Genomic DNA, 21,492 nt, shown 5'->3' on the forward strand with positions numbered 1-21,492 from the left:
TTTCACAACCGATAGACTTCTACCATTTAATGTTAGGCCGTTTGGACTCTGTAACAATCCTGTCCCGTTTGTGCGTTTCATGGATATGCTACTTCGGGGCCCTAGGTGAGAGATGTGCATGTGCTATTCTTGGCCGCCCATTTCTTTAACACGACGCGCTCGTGGCCACTGTTTTGGACTGTTTGGAAAAGGCTGGGCTCACCCTGAACTAAAAAAAATTAATATCGATTCAGAGAGCTGAAAACTCTTGTGCTACGCTTCGTTGTCTACAAAGATGGCGTCTGACCAGGTCCACAGAAGATAGGAGCCGTTAGTTTCTTTAAACAATCCACTTTTTAAATCAACTTCTCATCTTCTAGAGGCTGTGCTCCTGTTCGCGTCGTTTTATTCCTGGCTTTGCTGAAATAGCACCTCCTCTGACGTGTATTCTGCAAAAAAAAAGTTCCGTTCAAATGGAGTACCTACTGTGCCATCGCTTTTCGTCACTTGAAGCAACTTCTGGTGTCCGTACCGATTGTTCGTCATTTTGATCCCCAGGCACCCACTGGGGTCCACACCGGTGCCAGTGGGGTTGGATAAGGGGTCGCGCTTGTTGAACGCCACAGTGACGGCGAGCATGTTGTTGCTTAAGCCTGCCGCATTCTCAGTAATTAGGAGAGGAATGGTGTGGTCAAGAGCAAGAGGGTCTGGCACTCATTTTGCCACACAGCGATTTCGCTGTTACTTTTATGGGCATCATTTTACTATTGTCGCAGACCACCACTCACTCTGCTGGCTTTTTTTTTGTCAACGTTCGTGACCTTATGGGTGGCTGGCACGCTGGGCTCTCCGTCTGCAGGATTACGATTTCACCGTATTGTAGTATCATACAAAATCGGCTGCAACCATGCCGACGATGGCTGTCTTTCTCGGCTGCCACTGGAACCATTTGCCTCTGACGAATACAACTTTGATCAGTATCCCACCTCTGTATCGACATCATTCCCTCAGCCGGCTATCTTCAAAAGGGAGACCCTGCAAAGACAAAGGCTTGGACTCACTGTTCGCTTTAGCCGATGAATCCAAGCCTACTAGCCGTTTCTGCGTTCTCAACGAGTTACTTTAGAAGAATAAATATTCGGCTGTGGGATCTCGTCTCCTACTTGTTTTGACAGATCGCCTCCGTAGCGTTGTCCTCAGTTTTGTGCATGACTACGTAACATCCGGCCACATGGGGCTCGCGTGCATTCTTCACCGCGCTCAACAACGAATTTCTGGCCATCCATGCGCAAGACTATTGAACGCTATGTCGGCCCTCTTACCCAATGCCAACAGTACAATACTCCAACAACTGTTCTGGCAGGGAGGCTCCAACCTGCTTAACCACCACGTAGTCCTTTTCAACAAGTTGGGATTGACTTTTTAGGGCCTTTCCCGCGCGCAACTCATGAGAACCGCTGGATCATTGTATGTCTGGTTTACTCCTCCGGCTATGCTGGGACGGCAGCTCTACCACCTGGCACCCCAAGTCAGAATGAGTGATGGTGGACGTCAATTTACTGCAATGGTTGTTGAAGGGTTGCTTCGCCTTTGTTCGGTACAATTTCGCCATGCTACGCCATACCACCCTCGAATGAATGGTCTGACAGAGCGTACCAACCGAATGTTAGCGAGCATGCTATCTAGCAATGTAAGATCGGACCACAAGGACTGGGAAGATCTTCCGCCATCTATCACCTACGCATACAACAGTTGGAAGCACAAAACAACCGGTCTTACCCCCTTCTTTGTCCTTTACGGCCTTCGATTCCCGGCCGCGGCAGCCGCTTTTCTGATGGAGGCGAAAAGCGAAAACGCCCGTGTGTACGAGATTTCGGCGCACGATAAAGATCCCCAGGTGGTCAAAATTAAACCGGAGCCCTCCACTACGGCGCGCCTCATCGCCTGCGTTGCGTCGGTGCGTTAAACCCTACAATCAATCAATCAATCCTTTACGGCCCCCATCCAGGTAGCTGCCTCGATACCATGTTCCTTTTTTTCTAGAGTGACGACCTTTCTTTGTCTAGGATGCTCTGCCTGGCTGAAGAAGCCCGTCGGTTTGCGCAATAACGAATCATAGCCTCTTAGAAGCGCTGTAAGCAACAATACGACAGTCGCCGACGTGATGTTACGTACGCACCGGGTCATTTAGTGTGGCTTTGGACACCGTCCCGTAAGCGTGTATTGTGAGAGAAGCTTCTGGCCCATTACGTAGGCCCATTTGTTGTACTGCAGCTTGTCAGCAACATCACATACGTTGTCTCGCGCCTGATTTCGACTGGCCGATAAGGCAAAAGAACGCAAGTTTTCTACGTGTCCCGGCTCAAACGTTGTGAAGACCGTTCCACTAACTCGCACAGGAGGCTTCGTCTGCGACAGGGGAAATGTTACATAAACAATAGGCGCCTTATATTTTGCGATGCACCGCGGCAAAGGGCATGGCAGGAAATACCGCGTGCTCTAACAAGGACAAACTAAGACGAAGACAAAGCGTGTGGGCAGCGGAGGCTGTGCGTGAGCACGTAATAAAAGAAGAATTCGTTCGATCTGGCAGCCAGGGTGTCGGCATCCTCACTGTCTCTATATTTTGGTGCCGTAAACCCGGGATAAGGCCGGCATCCTTCTCACCGTCACCGTTCAGAGGATGGAGGAGCTGCGCAGGTGTCGAGGGATTATTCGTGGTTCCACAACCCGACTTCTGTCTGCGGCCAGCGACATCGTCATAGACGTCGCTTAACCATCATCATCCGACCTTCTGGAAATCATCGACGGGCTTCGAGAACGCAGTGTCTAGAGTGCCGTCCGACGGCACTCTAGCTGATCGTTGCAGGCATGGCTAGAGTGCCGTCCGACGACATTCGGATATTTAACACTAGGCTAGCACCGCCCAAAGAGTCTGTCGTTGTAGTGTAGAGGATCCGTCTTTGGTTATTGATCCACGAGTCGGTGGTTCGACACCGGCTCTTGCCTCGGTTGTTTCTTTTTTTCATTAGTTATTTGAAGTGTAATTTTTGTGCCTTAGGTTAGTTTTGGTGTTTTAAATGATTTCTTTGTGTGCGTTAGCTTAGCTTATGTTATGCTTAGGTTAGGTTGCCTAGTTTTATGTTATCTAGAGCGACGTACTGCCAGACACGGCAATTTTGTCATAAAACGCCGGTGGACGTCGATATAGCAGAGTGCTTATAAAACCGTCGGACGGCACTCTAGACACAGCCCTTCGAGAAAAGGACTCCACTCTCGCCGAGCTGGATGGCAAGGCCACCAACTCTCTTGACGGTGAGGAGTTCGACGAAGAAGTCGCAGGTGCTCTGGACTACCATGAGAAGATTGGCAACACAGTTAGCAGGCTTCGGTCAGCGCTGAACGCGCGTGCATCAGCTGGCGCTTCGGTCATGGATGGCGACTTGCAGAGGTTGGCGAGGATTACAGACGTGTCTGGCAACGCCACCGGAGCTGCTTATTTGGATCTTGTTAGCCAAGTGCCCGCAGCTTATGGGAGGGCCCCAGCACCGAGTGTACGCGTCGCTTCAAATACCTGTCTTCAATGGTGAGAGCCGCGAGTGGTAGGGCTTGTGGGAGCACTTCGAAGCGACCATACACTCATGTCGATCTCACAAATTCTGAAAGGTTTTAATACCTGAAGACTTACTTGACCGACCCTGCTAAGCGTGCAATCGAAGGGATACGCATGACGGACACTAATTACAAGATTGCCGTCCAGGTACTCACGGAGCGTACTGGCAGGAAAGATCTCATCGACGATCACATAGACAACATGCTCTCCATCGAACCGATCGAGCCATCGTCTCAAGTATCACGGCTGCGAGACCTCTACGAGCAGATCCAGTTCAGGACCGGTTGTTTAGACAGCCTTGGTATGCCATCTGCAGAGTACGCGGTCGTTCTGCACCGGGTGCTGATGCGTTCATGGCCGGAACACCTGGCGATCCTCTACCGTTAGCGCACGAAGACGGAAACGGCCGGAGGGGACTGTACAGCAGCATCTCGACAGGATCAAGTAAAGTCAATCCTCAAGTTTCTGCAAGTGCAAGTCGAAAGCAGAGAGGCGAGTCGAGTGTTACGCGACATACCTACTTCAAGAAGGTTGTCAGCAACCCACAACGTGACACCGCCTCAGCTACCATCTGCGCTGGCGCTTGCAGCAGGATCTTCCTCGCCAGGTGCCAATTCGTCAATGCCTGGGCAGACTACGTGCCCCCTCTGCGACGAAACGCGACGCGCGACTGCCAGGTCGCAATACCAGCGAAGGAAAAGTGCCGAAGGCTCTCCCGAAAGTATTGCTGCTCTTAGTGTGTGAACCAGGGTCACATTGCCCGCAACTGCCGAACCACAGATGGGTAAAGTGTGACCACCACTCAGGGCGGAATATTTCACCATTGTGCGATATTTGGAAGAGCAACTGACACTCTGAGACCACCTACTTCATCGCTACTGAAAACCAAGAGGCGGCAACACAGTGAGCAAGGGAGGTAACAACGGCTCCTGCGAGCAGCATGTCTTCGTCACCGGTGTTGCTCCAAACCTCCACAGTGTGGTTGTGCGGAACAGATGGCCGCGTGCCGCTACGGATACTGCTTGACACCGGTAGCCAACGGACCTTTGTTCATCAAGACGTGTCGCAGCAGCTATCTCTGCCATGTATTGGAACAGAAGATTTGGCAGTATTCACATTCGGCAAGTGCAGCAGCCTACGCCAGTATAAATGCCGAAGGGTCAACCTCACGCTCGGTGGCCGAGTTGAATCGAAGAAACTAGCCTTTCAAGCTCTGGAAGTTCAGAGGTGTGTACCGTGTGGGGTCCGGCAATTGACGGTACCCTGATTACTATGCTGCGTGACCGCAGTTTGCCCTTAGCTGACGATTTTCGAAAAGGGAAACTTCAAAACTCGACTTTCAGTGTGTTAATCGGATCTGAAAATTATTCGAGAGTTGTAACCTGGCGTGTCGAGCGTTTCAATGACAATATGTGCGCTGTAGAGACAAATTCAGCTTGATCGTCCAGAAAACATACGATGACATCTGCCATCCTCTGCTAGCACATAAAATCGCGGCAACTGCTATGTTCCTGGCCTGTACTGATGACTGGCGCGCGGATTTCCGTAATTGGGACCCATCGCAGATGTGTCGGTTAGACGCAGTGGGCATAAGCGATGCGTACGAGGATCCTGACGTATATCAACACCCGGCTTTCATCCAGTTTCACAGTACAGTACATGAGAGTGCAAACGGCTACGTTATGCCGCTTATAATCAAGGCACGTGGGACCACGTCCTGCACTAACCGGTCTGTTGCACAAGGTAGACTAAAACGACAGCTACAGCGGTTCGGGGCCCACCCAGAACTGCTGCAGGAATACGATGCCGTCATCCACAAGTAATTTACGGAAGGCCATGCGGAGAGAGTACTACAGTCTGAAACCTCTGGACAGATTATCTACTACTTGCCTGATCACGCGGTAGTCCCATGTGAAGCCATGACTACGAAGGTCCGCGTCGTGTTCGATGCCTCGTCGCACGAATTCGGTGCGCCCTCTTTGAACGAAATGCTTCATAAAGACATCAAGCTAGGGCCTTATTTTCTCCAGCTTCTCTTGCAGTTTAGGTGCTGCAAGATCGTTCTTACTTTTGATATCCGGAAGGCCTTTCTCCAGATTAGCATTAGACCGGAGGGCAGAGACGCTCTCCGTTTCTTGTGGACTGACAGATTACCGACATATGGTCATCCCGTCCCACAATCGTCGAACGGCGCATGACCCGAGTACTTTTGGGAACGTCTTCAAGCTCGTTCTTGCTATCAGCAACTTTCCAGCACCACCTGGAAACGTGGAAGAAAACACATCCAGATATTGCAGCTCGCCTACAACGGCCATGATACGTGGGTGACGTGGTCATAGGGACGTCTTGTGAAGAGATAACACTGGAGATTTACCCCCAAGCGAACTCCATTATTCTTGATGCAGGAATGGAACTGATGAAATGGTGACCGAACTCACACCTGCTCTGCACCCAGTTCTTGAAGAACGGCATTTTACTTGAGAACGTTAGTGATGAAAGTTTCAAACCCAAGGTGGTTGGGCTGCGTTGAGACCGCTTATCCAATGACGTCATCCTCACTACGCAAGGCGTCCTGTCGTACATCTCAACTCAACCATCCACGAAGCGAACCGTTTTACAGGTCTTCGCAAGGCTTTTCGACCAATTGGGCTTCATAGCGCCGTTCCAGGTGCGAGCAAGGCTTCTGTTTCACTGGCTCGGGTGACACGGCACCGCTTGGGACGAGCCTCTTCCAGCCGAGATCGAGGATTTCTGGACAAAATGGGTGTCAGAGCTCCCAGTCCTATCTACCCTCCGCCTTCCACGTTGCTTGCCACTGGCATCGCACGACGCCACAAGCACGACAATACATTTGTTCGCTGAGGCCAGCCCTCATGCATACGGAGTTGTAGTGTTAGTACGTCACCGAGTGGCTGATGGCAGCTTTACCGTCCGGCTTCTCTTGAGGAAGTCTCGCATTGCACCGCTGAAGACGATTTCTCTGCCACATTTAGGGCTCCTCGTGTGCCTTTTAGCAGCACGAGTATGGCATTACATCTGTAAATTGGCAGAGTACTCATCCTGTACCGCCGCTTTCTGGACTGACTCAACCGTAGCGTTGCACTGGATTGCTGGGGACGAGAACCGCTGGGAGACATTCGTAAGGAACCGTGTTCGTGAAATTAACCAGCTCACCTTTACAAACGGCTGGGCCTGGCATCACTGCTCGAGCGCAGACAACCCGGCGGACATTTTAACGTGCGAAGTGGCAGCAATAGTTCTGACGCGAGAGACGATGTGCTGGCCTGGGCGTGTATGGTTGGCTGAACCGAAAGACAACTCGCCTCTGGATGCGTATGCTGGGCTTGACCAGCATGACCATTTGACCAACGAGCTGGCATCCGTGTGCTCAAGCTCAGTCCAACAGCAAACGGCCCATCCACCTACCCCACTTGAACATGGAGAACTACAGCTCACCCTCTAGACTACTCCGAGTAACAGCCTAGATCATGCGGTTTCCTCGCAACGCTTCCCGAAGCCAGACAATATCTCCTGGACCACTGACGTCACTATAAACTGATAAGGCTGAGCGGTATTGGCTCCAGCTGTTGCAGAAAACCGCGTTCCCATCCTAGATCGCCACACGTCACGTTGGCCAGCCGTTGCCATCAGGCTCGAGCGTCCTGACTCTGCGGCCAGATATTGACGACGATGGCTTGCTCAGAGTTGGAGGCCGCCTACAGAAACTTGACAGGTCAGAGAAACTTAAGCATCCAATCCGGTTGCTTACTTATTTGCACGGCTGTTGGTAAACGCAGCACACGTCCGTCTGCTGCATGCCGGAGGTGAAGTTACGCTTGTGGACCTCCGGTAGAGATTTGGTTCTTGAACGGGAGACGAACCGTCAAGAAGGTTCTCCTGTCCTTCCAGCCATGTCACCACCGTCGTTTGCTTCCCGCATCTGTGCTCGTGGCCCCATTACCAAAAGACCGCATAGTAGAGTCGTCACCTTTCGACGTCGTAGGGGTAGACTTCTGGGGACCCCTTTACTGCTGCTCTACACAACATTCTGCGAAGCCCTACGTTGCCGTTTTCTCCTGTGCGGTGATCTGCGCTGTTCACCTTGAATTAACCTCCGACATGACGACACAAGCATTCATCATCGCCTTTCTTCGCTTCACGTCCAGTAGAGGCATCCCATTAACAGTTCATTCAGATAATGGCAGGGCGTTTCAAAGCTCTTCAAAACAGTTGCGGTTGCTGATCACGGAGGCCATCCAAAACAACGCCAGCGCTCGCCGCATAAACTGGAAATTTATCACTGAACGGGCTCCTTGGTGGGGTGGTTTCTGGGGACGCGTCATCCGGACTATCAAGAAGGCAGAGACGGCATCGAGAGATAGTTCACCATCACCTTCCCAAACGGCCAGCAATTCAGACGGGCTGCACAGCGCTTATACCCCTTGTAGGCGGACGTCCACTGCACGGGCCTGGGAGGATGTTCAGTTTACCGCGACAAAGGAAATGGCAGGAAATACTGGTTTGCTCTATCAAGGTCAAAAGAAGACGAAGACGAAACGGGTGGGCAGTGGGGGCTGCACGTAAGCACGCAATAAAGGAAGAAGTCTTCGATCTGGCAGCCAGGGTGCCGGCCTCTTCAGAGAGAGAGAGAAAAGACTTTATTCACAGGATCCTGCGTGGGGTAGGTGCCGGCCTCGCAGGGCGCGGTCTACCCTTCTAATGTTCTAGTCTATGCAGTCCTAGAAACACTGGGCCTAGAACTCGAGGGTTGAACCTGACCCGACAGAGGATACTTGGGTTCCCGCGCCCCGCGCTTGCGGGTCATGAGTTCCCGTTCTCCTCTGCCTGGCCAGGGCCCCCTCGAGCCGCTGGATCGCCCATTTCTGAGATTGGCAGTGCCTCTCAGTGCCCACGTGCCTCTTCACTGTCTCTACAGCATAAACAGGCCATCATCTGAACAGGCAGAACGGAAGAAGAGAACACGGCTGCTCTTCGGCTTGGCGCCATCATCGAGAGATTTCTCTTCATCTACGTTCATCATTCACTTTCAAACCTTACTGTAAAGAAACCCATCTCGTAACATATAAACTGTTTTGGAGCTGAAAACTGGGCAGCACTACACACGTTTGTGCTTGAACATGTACATGGGGCTGCTTACCTCCCGTGTTATTACACCCCAGCATGCTTACATACCGCCGTCATTGGATACCGAAAGAGCACCACTCAGTCGCTACAGCGAGATGTGAAATTCCATTTGGACTTTGTTGAGTTACGCCGTCCCCCCGGAATATAGGTGCCGCACATCCCGAGCGCTATGCAGCTCGGAAACCGTATAGTCAAATATGGTGCTGCCGAAGCTATCAATACGGTGCTGCTGAGGCTTGTGGTTGTAGATTAAGGGAAAGGAAAGAAAGTTCACTTGGGATATTACTGAGCTCGGCAGTGAGCTCACCTGCGGAACACCTAGTGCGACGGAGAGGAAGTAGAGGGGAGGGAAAGTGTTAAGACAGTCGATTGATTAATTGGGTTTATTTACAGCGATGTGATCCCGAAACAACCAAGCGAACAGATCGGGAAGCGGCCAGCACAGTCACCACCTCAACCTCCACTTCTACCAAAACCACAGAGGGCTTGGCCAATCCCTCTCATGGCGAATTCCATTGGGCGAACAGGAGCAAGTGCAGCGAGCAGCCAGAGCAGCACACGGGAGTAACGGGGACGTGTGCTTTCGTTCCGCGAATGAAACATTCGCGCTGCTCCGGGAGCAGTGAAAAGAGGGGGAGGGCGAGATGTCAAGAGTCATGTGACCAATCGTTTCCCGCGCTCGCTTCCCGGAGCATTTCGCGCGCTCGTGATGTCCGCACGCAGTTATTCCTCGCCAGTTTTGCCAGATATGTGCCGGTGGTTTTGTGCCTGCCTGCCGCATGGCGACGAATGAAGAAGCCGAGCGGATGTTCATGTCCCCGATACAGTCACCATCGTGTCTCCCAAAAATTAGCTGCGAACGATAACAGCGTCCACCGTCTTTTCCAGACACGACTCTACCTTCGGTCGCTGCTCCGGCGGGGTGAACAGGTGCTCGAACATAACCTCATGCAATGTCAAATCGTCGTCATCGTCGCTGCTGCTGCTGACCGATGATGAGCTTGCGCTTGAATCCGTGGTGCTTTCATCATCTAAAAGTAGCAGCAATTCTTTGTCCAGACGGCCGCGCTTAGCTGCTGCCGTACGCACTGAGCAACTACCGCGGCTGCTGGATTGCGCCATTTTTCCTCCGCCACCCGGGGATAAAACCAGAAGTGACGCAAAAGAGGTCATGTGACTTCCTTGGCGTTCCCTGTTACTCCGCCGCTGGCGACGGAGTACCGAGAACTGCTCTCGGCTGTTCTCAGCGGCAAAAAAGTGCTCCTCCTCGACCAATAAAACACAACGCCCCAGCTCCTGCCCGACCACTGGAAGACGCCAGACCTCGCGAGAGCACTTTGAGTGCAGTTAGAAGTCCTCCTGTTCGCCCAATGGAAAGCGCTATCAGTCAAAAAACCCGGGACACAACATCCCTCGTAGAAACTGCTCTGTAACACTTCCTCGGGGCGAGACGAAGCTCACCGAGCGAGTTGAAGTTGTCGCGGTTGGCACTTGACTCGGGCGGGATTGACGCTGTATGACATCAGTCTAGCTATTTCATAATTAAGGTCGCTTAACTTTCGCACAACTACAAAAGGGACGCTTTAGCTTGACAGAAACTTTTGCCACAAAACCACGTTTCCGCAGCTGTGTCCGGAGCAGGACAAGGTCACCGGTTAAGTACGAATTTTATGCGTGTCGTCAGTCATATCGTTCCTTGGTCTTGGCTTGAGACGTCAAGGTCCGTAGTCGGGAAGGGGTGCGCTTCTTCAGCACCACAGAGTCTGTGCTATAGAAACATCTTCATAGTGAGGAAAGGGCAGGATACTGCAGGATATTCATGAGGAATTCATAAGGGCAGGATATTCATAAGGGCAAGAAAAAAACGATTCAACGAATGTTACATGAGGGCGTAGACATCACGGATAAGCATAGCATTGCATAACAGTTCAATAAGTACTTTCACAACGTTTTTCTTAAATCTGATGATGCGATGCCTTGCTCCGTATTATCATCCGCAAGCGAACCTCATATTGTGTCACAGCCTGGCGTATTTTTCGTGTTGTTGTACCTCAAAACGAAAGCGTCGGCCGGTCCTGATGGCATTCCGAATATTTTTTGCGCCGTTATGCTGAAATTATATCCCAATTTTAAATGCAGAGCATTTCTTTAACTCACAATGTTACCCGTCCGTTGGCGATCGGCGTCCGCAGCCATCCAGCACTTGCGCCCCTCCCCCGCTCCTCCTCGCTCTCAACAACAGGTGCGGGCGCGCATGCGCGTGCTCCGGTGCTGAAAGAGGCGTTGCAGCAGCAGGTGCTACCTCCTCTCCCTCTACTGCGCGCGCTACGATTATAAAGCGGGTATCGGCGCGGCTCACTCCATTCTACTCCTGCGCTCTGTTCTGCTTACTCTCGAGTATGGTCGTCGTCGAAGGGTCCTGCATAGACCTCGTCTTTGCGTCGACGACGTCGACGTCCTTGTGCGTCCCACCCCTACTCCCGGACCCCTTGACCGTCCACTTCAGCGACCACAAGGCGGTCGTCCTCCGCGTGCACTGAAGCGACGACTACTACTACTACTACTACAACGATTCCAAGGCATTCCTCCCCCGAGTGCCCACGGAGAGGGACCCGATTTAGGCATTCCCCACCGTCAACGCGCGGAAGCAACACGCCTCCCCGACTGCCCTCCCGAGAGGGATAATAAGAAAGAAAAGAAAAGAAAGAAAAGAATAATAATAAAGATCCAACCGATTGCCCCGCAGAGATGGTGGGGTGCAAACGATGGCAATAAATAACACGTTACGTACTTACGTCTCTCGTCTCTCTCTCTCTCGTCTCGCAACCTAACTACCCAACCCCTACGACAACAACTACAACTACCACCGCCAACTACCACAACCTACGCCACGTGACCACCCTTAATGCTCTGCATTTACTCGTGTCCCTCGCGCGGGGGCATGCGACGGAGGTTTTTTATTTAGTAATCATTTTTCGAGCATCTCTTTTGTCTGGTGTTGTACCTGAGGATTGGAAATTAGCCCGCATAGTTCAAGAATTTAAAAAAAGCCGACGAGATGCTGTTTACTAATTACTGTCCAATCTCTCTGACTTCTTGTTGTAAACTTTACTAATTACTGTCCAATCTCTCTGACTTCTTGTTGTAAACTTCTCGAACATATTATAGCTGACTACATTATAATTTTTTTAACACACAAACAACTTATAATCTGACTGTCAACACGGCTTCCGAAAAGGATTTTCCACGGTCACGCAACTTACTTCTACTGTTCATGACTTTACTAGCGTTCTTGATGAAACTGGTCAAGTTGATGTTATTTTTCTAGATTTCCAGGAAGCTTTTTATCTAGTTTCCCATGTTCATTTAATGCTCAAGTTAAAAGTGATTGGTATTCCAGCATTTGTAACTAATTGGATCTCTTCCTACTTGTCGAAGCGCTTCCAATATGTTTGCATCAACGAACATTCCTCTACTCTGCTTCCTGTTCTTTCGGGTGTTCCACAAGGAAGCGTATTAGGTCCGTTATTATTTCTAATTAATATTAACGTTCTTGTAATGCTTATTAGTGATCCCGTAAAAATTAAATTATTTGCTGATGACTGTAACCTATACAACATATTACATGCCCTGAAAATCAACAAATGCTAAACAGAAACCTTATGTTTAGGCGTGGTGCGAGAAATGGGGAATGAAGCTGAATGACAAAAAATCCGTTTTTATGAACATAACTAACAAAAAGAATAAACTGTCCTTCCCTTACAATCTTCCGTCACAACCGTTAGAACAAGTATCAAAATTTAAATATCTTGGCGTCACTATAACAAATAGCTTGAGCTGGAAGAAACACGTATCAAACATATGTGCAGCTTCATTCCTAAAACTCTGCTTCCTCAGACACAAGCTTAAAAAGGCCCCAGCAAATGTTAAGCTACTCACCTATACATCCATAATTACACCGCGACTGGAATACGCCTGCACTGTCTGGGATCCTCACACAAAAAGTAATATTAATGCTCTTGAAATGATACAGCGTAAATCCGTCCAATTCATTTTTTCGAAATATCGTCCCAGTTACTCGCCGACAAGATTAATGGAAGAGCACGGAATTCCACCACTTCTAGCACGCCTTCAAATTAAAAGGTTAAAATTTCTATTCTTGCTTAAAAACAACAAACTTTCACTTAGACCCGAGGAATTCCTTCAGCCACTAGCGTCCGACAAATACGGCATAGACACCTCGAATCTCTGACTCCATACAGCGTTGGAACTAACATTTTTAAGTTTTCCATTTTCCCGCGTACAATTACAGATTGGAATAAACTAACTGAATCGGCTGTGACCAATATTCACTCCCTTGAACTATTGGAATTCTGAATGGCATTTTTTGCGTTTTCGATGCACTCTTTTGTATATGTACAATCTATTTCCAACAGTGTGCCACGTGTATTGCGTATTTTTGTAACTTTGGTGCATTCCTGTATTTGTTCCAACTATTTTGATCAGTGTACCATGTGTATTGTGCCTAAATGTTTTTTACCTTGTGATGCCCCTCCTGCTTGGGCCTTTCATTTGCTTCAATGGGCTTGCAGTATGTTTTAAATAAATAAATAAATAAATAAACAAACAAACAAATAAATAAATAAATAAATAAATAAAATAGTCATAAGGAAAATACAATTTGTCTACTAATCAGTGAAACAATGGGAAATCTTCAGAAACACTGAATTCACTCAGAAATTTTCTACAGGCAGATTCAGAAGTTTAATACCGCTTTGGATGACAACAGCTTTATAACACTCTTGTCGGTTCTAGGCTTTGCTACGGAATGTTAGCGTGGGGAACAACAAACAAACCAAATTACACACGGCTGATCGTCTTACCAAAAAGTGTTCTCCGTCTATTTGCTAATTTTCACAGGAACTATGAAGACTTGAGGTCGGGTCCACCCTAGGGGGATCCTGCCACAATCATCATCATTCCGTCATGTATGGCAGCAACGAGGGACGGGACAGGGCCCGAGCAAGAGTCTTGAGCTCGCAGGCGACGAACGACAGTCTCTTTTTCTTCCTTTCCTCCTTGTTGGGTAGCAACGAACGCGTTGAACGTTATGACCTCTTCGGTCAATCTTTGGTTGGCCAATCCCTAGGGGGATCCTGCCACAATGATCATCAATGTGCCGTGTACAATGTGCCGTGTATGGCCGGGACAGGGCCCGATTAAGAAGTGTTGCTTGTATTTTTAGAACTTTATTTAAATAATTTTATTTTTATATTTCCAGCTTGTTTGATTTCCCTTCATCGTTGCACTGTACGAGAGAGGGCTGGGGCCTCTGTCAAGCTTTGTAGCCTTTAGTCCCAGCCTACCTCCACGTACTTCTGAGGAAATAAAATCTTTGAATTTTTGAAATTCCGAATCCCTCAATTAATGTTGCTTAGAACGAAATCATAAATCTGAAAGGGTACATATATTAGCAAAAACTTTCTGAAATATAAAGGGGTGAGAGAAATATTTAGACATCTGCGGAAACACAACTTTCCTCATTTTCTTCAGTTAGTGGAATAATTTCCGAACGTCCCGCCTTCGTGACCCCAAGGTCATGATACAAATGTGTGCTCGAAGTTTAAGGTCTCTGGGTTCAGCAGTTTTACCTGGGCGTTGATGTCCCTCAAGGGTCTTCTTCAGTGTCAAGGTGTTACAGTGAGTGGTGCCGCAATGGTCGACAGCTTCGCAGGCGTGCCCCAATTTCGAGCTATTCGGTGCGTTGCAACACCACCGACCATAGAACAAGTTGGACAAGAGCACCCCTTGGCTTTGCTTCGCTTCGTCATATGCGCGGAAAAAAATCTCGCCATCTCTACGAAGTAAATGATGTTAAGAGGGGCCAAGCTAAAATGCTTATCGGAAAAACCGTGAAACATTCGCCCACACATCATATAAAGACTCGACACGTCAAGCTTTCCACCGATCCGTTGACAAGCCCGTCGACGACTTCGATGTTTGCGGTGATTATGTAGGGCTTGTTTGGGACGATGAGAATCTCGATGGGTAAGTTGGCGAATTCGGTGTGACATTTTAGCCACCTTGGCCGTCGCCTTCTGCAGAGCGTCTTGTGTCGCATACCCCCGGTACGTGTCTTCAGCTCGCAGGCGACGAACGACAACCTCTTCTTCTTCTCCTCGTTGTTGGGTAGCAACGAAAGCGTTGAACGTTTTGACCTCTTCGGCCAATCTTTGGTTGGCCAATCCCTCGGGGGATCCTGCCACAATCATCATCATTCCGTCGTGTATGGCAGCAACGAGGGACGGGACAGGGCTCGAGCAAGAGTCTTGAGCTCGCAGGCGACGAACGACAGTCCCTTCTTCTTACTTTCCTCCTTGTTGGGTAGTAACGAACGCGTTGAACGTTATGACCTCTTCGGCCAATCTTTGGTTGGCCAATCCCTAGGGGGATCCTGCCACAATGATCATCAATGTGCCGTGTACAATGTGCCGTGTATGGCCGGGACAGGGCCCGATTAAGCGGAGCTTCGTCCCTAAAAAGGCTTCCTTGTGACTAAGCCAAAATCGGAGCTGTTTTGGAGCTTCATGATCCCCCGGCATGGGCAACACGCCAATTCGGTCCCGTTTCTCGTAGACGGTACACCCGGTCTGAGCCAGGCGGGGTTAATCCTCCTGTCGCGTTTTCTCGTCTTCTCTGTTCTTTCATTTTCCTATCCCCTGCCTTTTCCTGTCTTATGAACTCTTCTTCTCCTCATGTTCGAATTTTTTCTGCTGGAAAGGGTTAATTCTTGGTAAGAAATACACATTGAGTACCTAAAGAAGGTGCTAGAAGCTGTGTATGGCCAACGTGCAATTACCCAATTACTTGCCGGGCATGTTAGTTGGGGGCCAGCAGAGCGGATTACAAGAATTCTCTTATTGTGGCAACAAGACGCTGTTTTTGCGTCACTTTTCTCGAAAAAGAATACGAAACGGTGCTGTACAGCAATGTTAACCCCCAAAAAGCCGGATATGTTTCTGAACTGCCACATCATGCATTGTGTGAAAGAAGGCACCTAAATGAGACGTGCCACAGCCCCTATGTTAACCCCCAAAAAGCCGGATATGTTTCTGAACTGCCACATCATGCATTGTGTGAAAGAAGGCACCTAAATGAGACGTGCCACAGCCCCTACTGCAGTCAAAGTTTTTACGAATGAGATTGGAAGCTGCCGTAAAGTCAGCAACCTAAGAAGCGGTTACCTTGTTTGAACAGCCACAGATGCAAAACAGTATGGACAAATAATTTTAATAACTTATGTAGGTAACACCCTTGAGTAACGCCTGGTGGCGGGCTAGCTGGTTATAAATAGATGGTTAGTGTTGCGATGGTTGAAACACAAGACGGAGGAAAAAGGACACATACACTTCACGTATAGACTGCTCAGTCTACACGTAAGATGTGTGTCCGTTTTAGTCCGTCTTGTGTTTTAACCAGCGCAATCCAACCATCGATGTAGGTGACAACCCCGTTAGCATCACTCCCTACCAATCTAAGAACACTACCATATGTATTTTTTGTGATAAAGGTGTCTCTGAACTTCTGAACTTGTTTGGGCAAGAAGTTCTCGAAGCGTTCAATTGTCAAAATGTTGTAAATATGCACAAAATAAGTTTACGTAGAGGTGTTTGGAAGATGCGAAGTAAATTGACAGATCTTTAAAGGTAAATTGATTGATCTTTAAAGGTATTCCTGTCTCGCAAAAGATGCAATGTTCACATTCTTGACAAGCATATCTCGCGATCCTGTTCAGGCAGGCTTTGTTAAAATCCCTGTGCGTTCGTGTACTCCAAACCCTCGCCGGTGGTATACCTGCGAAACATTTGGCTCTGTTTTGTCGAGCTGCCGAGAAAAGGCAGCATGCGCAAAATGTAGCCTTCCCGACCGCACAACCGACCGCTGTGAAGTTCCACTTAACCGTGAACAACTCAAGGAGAGCACTCCGCGTTATCGTGCTCAAGCTCCTAATGGTATAAAAAAGAGATAATTACGCTGAAGATTAAAGAGAGCACATTTTGGGATGCACTTAAAAACAGTTGGCAATGAAGGCAGTCGGAACTACGAAAGCTGTGTCATCAAGACTTCACAAGAATTCATGAACACAATCCTTATTATAATGTAATTCTATGATAGATGATAATGTAGTCTAGGGAAGCTACAGAAACATTGAAAACATTTATAATATCTACGAATGGTCAGAAAACCTATTTGGTGTCAGGTTCTTCTAAAAAACATACCTGAAGCCGAACCAAAAATATTTCCGTAGAACTAGTTTGGGTTTCAACAAGGCAGGCACTATTGCATGCATACCTGTGGACGTATTCTATTCTTTTTTGAAAGTCAGTTCCAGGCTAGTATCTACACCTCCAGACCAATCGAGACGCTGTTGCCATAAAGGCGTATTCTTCTAACAACTGGTAACAGTATGCTCGTTTTCCTTAATTCGAAACCACGGTCACCTAACACATAGTTAAAATATCGATTGATCAACTGTCACAGTCTTCTCCACCGGCTGGGGACTAACTCCCACCACCGCATCTGGGGGTCGGAATGAGCTGATGTTCGAAGACACCTTCTTAAAAAATTTCTTGTATCATCAGGAGCATGCTTATTGAACAAACGAGACCCAACATTCTATAGCACCACAAAGAACACCTGATCTCGTAGAGATTCTACAATGCTTTACCAACCATGTTCTCACCAATAGACTACATCAAATTCAATGGACTTCATCATGTTTTCATGAAAGAACTTGTAGCGAAGTGATCACGCTCCAGCCAGTGTTAAATATTTTGGGAATACACCATTTAACACTCCACACCCACAGAAATGAATTCTGAGTGAAAGATTCTGCAGAATAAAAACACAAACAACTCTTGGTATTTTTCCCTTCGTATTGATGAAGCCACAAGCTCTGACCAACCATATAATCGAAGCGGCACACTAGACTGATTTCCCAGATTTCTTCCACTTGGGTAAAATGAAGTGGAACCTCTGGTGCAATGATGAGTGTAGGGTGGTCATTGAACCTGCGAGTTTTTAAGCAAAAAATGCGAATTCCAGAAGAAACAATCGTATGTCCAACGATGAAATCTATAGTAGATGTTTGCATAAAACATCCTACCTAAATATGCTGATGGTATGGAGAATAACGAAACATTTCGACGAAAGATCGCGTCACAGATGCTCTTGTCACCACAGAATGAGGCAACTTACAAGCCAAGTGATTCCGCTTGTTGAGCATCTGGAATATCTGTCTGACACGCAAGAAGTCAGAAGAGAAAAAGACTAAACGTAACAAAAACTAGCGTATGTATGTGTGGTGGAATTGCCCTTTCATTTTGAGGGAGCTAAAATTTGCCCTAACCAATTGCGGGAATAAGCACCCAGTACATACCGGACATGAGAATCGGCAAACGGGCGCAAAAGGGGCCCTTGCCGCCATCCCCCAAGCCACCCCAGCACAATTACCCTGCCCCCTAGCCTTCTCTCTCTCCCTTACTATAAAGTGGGTTTGGCCCCCTCAACGTAAAAACCTGCCGACACCCCACGAAAACAGATTACATATAGACTCGTTGAGCACCTGCACCAAAACCTTGCAGCGCTTTTGCTGTTTAACAAGATAGGGCGTACAGTTTGCAACAGCAATGAAAAAAGCTATTGGGATGCAAATTTTAGAGGAGGGCAGAAAACCAGCACTTGCAACAAGATTTAGACCGATCGCTCGGGCGAATTGCTTATACAAAGTATTGTAAAGCATGATAATCCGTCACCTTATTTATTTTGTTCTGTGCCACGGTATGAGAAAGAGTCGCGACGCCAGTTTTCAATTCGGTATACCACAGTAGATCTCATAGTGGCTTGCGAGTCGTACATTGGTGTTGCTCGTCTACATAAGCAGAATTATCAGTTTTTCTTGACCTAGAGAAAGCTTACGACAAAGGCTGGCGTTACGGTGTTCTTTTTTATCTGCTGGGCGTTAACGTTTGTGGAAATATGCTAAATAGCTTGAAAGACTACACCTCGAAGTACACCTTTCAGGTTAGTGTTTGATGTCTTCCCGTACAAGAGTTTATTCAAGAAAAGGGTGTCCCACTGGGTGCTGTGTTGAGCTACACTCATTATATAGGTGACCTCCTTAGGAACTGCACTTACTTACTTTCTTAGTCATTATTGGTTGACTCTGTTCACATCGCTTTAAATTATGTATTATGTCATTTGCGAGCGTCAGATTCAGCTATCTGCAATCAAACGTACGAAATAGGCGTATTAAAATGGTTGCTGTTTCAACACCGCATCTATGTTATGCAGGTTAGCAGGAATGCTTCCAGGTGGGCAGCATGTTGGAGCCGCTGAAATAGAAAGTCGACAGAAGACCTGCCGGAAGACAGCCGTCTCGCATACTCGCATAGCATTTCGCATCGAATATCGAAGAAGGCAGAGGCTATCGGTGTGCGTGTACTATTTGGCGCCCCGAAGAAACTGGGTGCTTTATACCGCCAAGTGAATCGGTGTGCACCCACACGACCTGTAAGTACACAATCGCACTTCATTTGTGATGCGCGAGAGAAGCGTCGTATATGAGAGTTCTTTAAATTGCGGGCGTGTATACGTTGGCCAAGCGGGGCGCTGCTTCAAGAAATGGTTGTTGGAGAGCAGTGCCACCGTGAAAAAAGAATGTGACAGAATCTTGGTGCTAATTTGCAAGACTTTGAGCACCACTGAAGGTTACGCACCAAATTTGAACCAGACGAGTTCTGAAAACGTTCAGCAGACAGTGAGCAAAAAACAAATTTGAGGCCTACTTCACAAGCAAGATGAGAATAGATGCGTGGCAAAGCGTTTCCTTGGGCCGTTTCCTCCGAAACGGACTATCTGCACGATTATAGTTCGCAGCTTTAACGCTTCTACACGTGTTTTTAGAGCACTAAAACTTGTATTTTTATATCTTTATAATTAGCCTTAGTGCGAAGTAAAGTCTTGTTGTTTCCTAGCTTCTGTCCTATTACTTTTGTTCTTGCTAAATTAGGGTTTGGCGCTAAAACCTACTTCCTCTGATGGCGTACAAAAGAGCCCCTTTGGCGCAATGAACCACTTCAAAAACCCCGTCTTTATTCAACTTCTATAACCTAAATGCTTAACATGCAAGCAGAAACTATAAATTAGGATATGTCGCGTCTCAAGCAACTGCGCCTCAGTCGAAAATACAAAAGCAGACAGAAATGCTGTAGTTTCTGCTCTTCAAATTCACATAGACATTCAATGCGTGCGGCACAAAGATCACAATCATACGCAAGGAAGAGACTGCGCTACCATTGGCAGGAACACTGGAATGTGCAGACAGCAAATAAATTGCATGTAATAAGACCCAAATTTAGTCACTCGATTTCTGAGAAAAGGAAACGGATTACTTGGGCTACTCTTTGTAGACTGCGGATAGGGCATGGCCTTGCTATTCAAGCATACCTCATAAAGGTGTAGAACAGCCACGCTCTGCCGGTTTCCCTTAGTCCTTCATGTGCTAGTAGAATGTGAGCTTTGTGCAACGAAAGGAAGAGAAGGAGAGCAAATACTTCTATGAAAATTTCTGAATGACCCGGAGGATGGCCCAGAGGATTGGTTCCTTCTTCACTGGAGCCCATATGCAGTAGGCGCCGCCTTCACTCTGCCTACCAGCTGAAGGTGCACCACATCCCAGAAATGTACACAAACATAATACCCCAGCATAGATTGCTGTTATTATCAAAAGAGCCAACGTTTTCGCTCAGTGTGTTTTATGTAGCTCTCAGATGTACTTTTAAATACGTCTCGTATCATTCACTATCACTGTCCCTGCTTCACGGTGAGCTCCACTGTTGCTACCACAAGGACAAGGTAGGGGGTGCTAGTACGTCATTCGTGTGACCACAACATTTGATTCAGAGCGAAGCTCTGCATGTATCACTCACGTCGTAAATAGCATAAAAACGTTTTGCAGGAATGCAACCATTCTCTGATGGCGAGCAGGATCGTTGGTTAAGCGAAGAAAAAACACTTCCCTTGGTCAGAACCAAACCTGAGTCTCTCACGTAACGAATCCGACATATGTCTGATTTGCACCATTCCAACACCTTTCTAAATGCGAATGCATTTCTTAGTCGGGGGTTGTCGTGCGGTCTGTGCCGGCGTCCGCACGCAGGTGTTATCTCTCCGCGCTCCTCCTCGCCCCTAGCAACAGCGGTGGCGCGCCTAGCAACCGGAGCCAGATGGTAGCTCGGGCGGCAGTAGAGGAGGGCAAGGGGAGAGGAGGAGCGCGCGCGGGCGTGGGAGGGTGCTCGCATCGCGGAGCTCGGGCGGAGTAGCGGAGAGTGAGTGAAGAGGAGACAGAGCTCGCGCGCGGGCTGGCGTGTTTGCGCGGATCTCTCTCTCCTCTCCGCGTACCCTCTCTCCGCTCGCTGCGCTCGGAAAATATATAAATGCAGTGGAGCGCGCGCCTCTCTCCGTGACTGCTTGCCGACTGGCGCCTTGATAGCGATGGACGCCATTATAATAATTACTCACAGCGCACTCATCAGTGCACCCAATGCATTCGCATTTCCGCCCGATCCCCTTCGGGGAGGTGGGGGGAGTTTTTTTTTATTAGCACCACCCCAACATGGTAGAAGCAGTTTGTATTTACAGAGGGGTACATAGAAGTACGAAATTGTGCACAAAAATTATGCACCCCTTCGTCT

Source organism: Haemaphysalis longicornis, unplaced genomic scaffold, assembly GCF_048455015.1.
Source record: "Haemaphysalis longicornis isolate Haplotype H1 unplaced genomic scaffold, Haemaphysalis longicornis Haplotype H1 scaffold_5, whole genome shotgun sequence".
NCBI classification, from domain to species: domain Eukaryota; kingdom Metazoa; phylum Arthropoda; class Arachnida; order Ixodida; family Ixodidae; genus Haemaphysalis; species Haemaphysalis longicornis.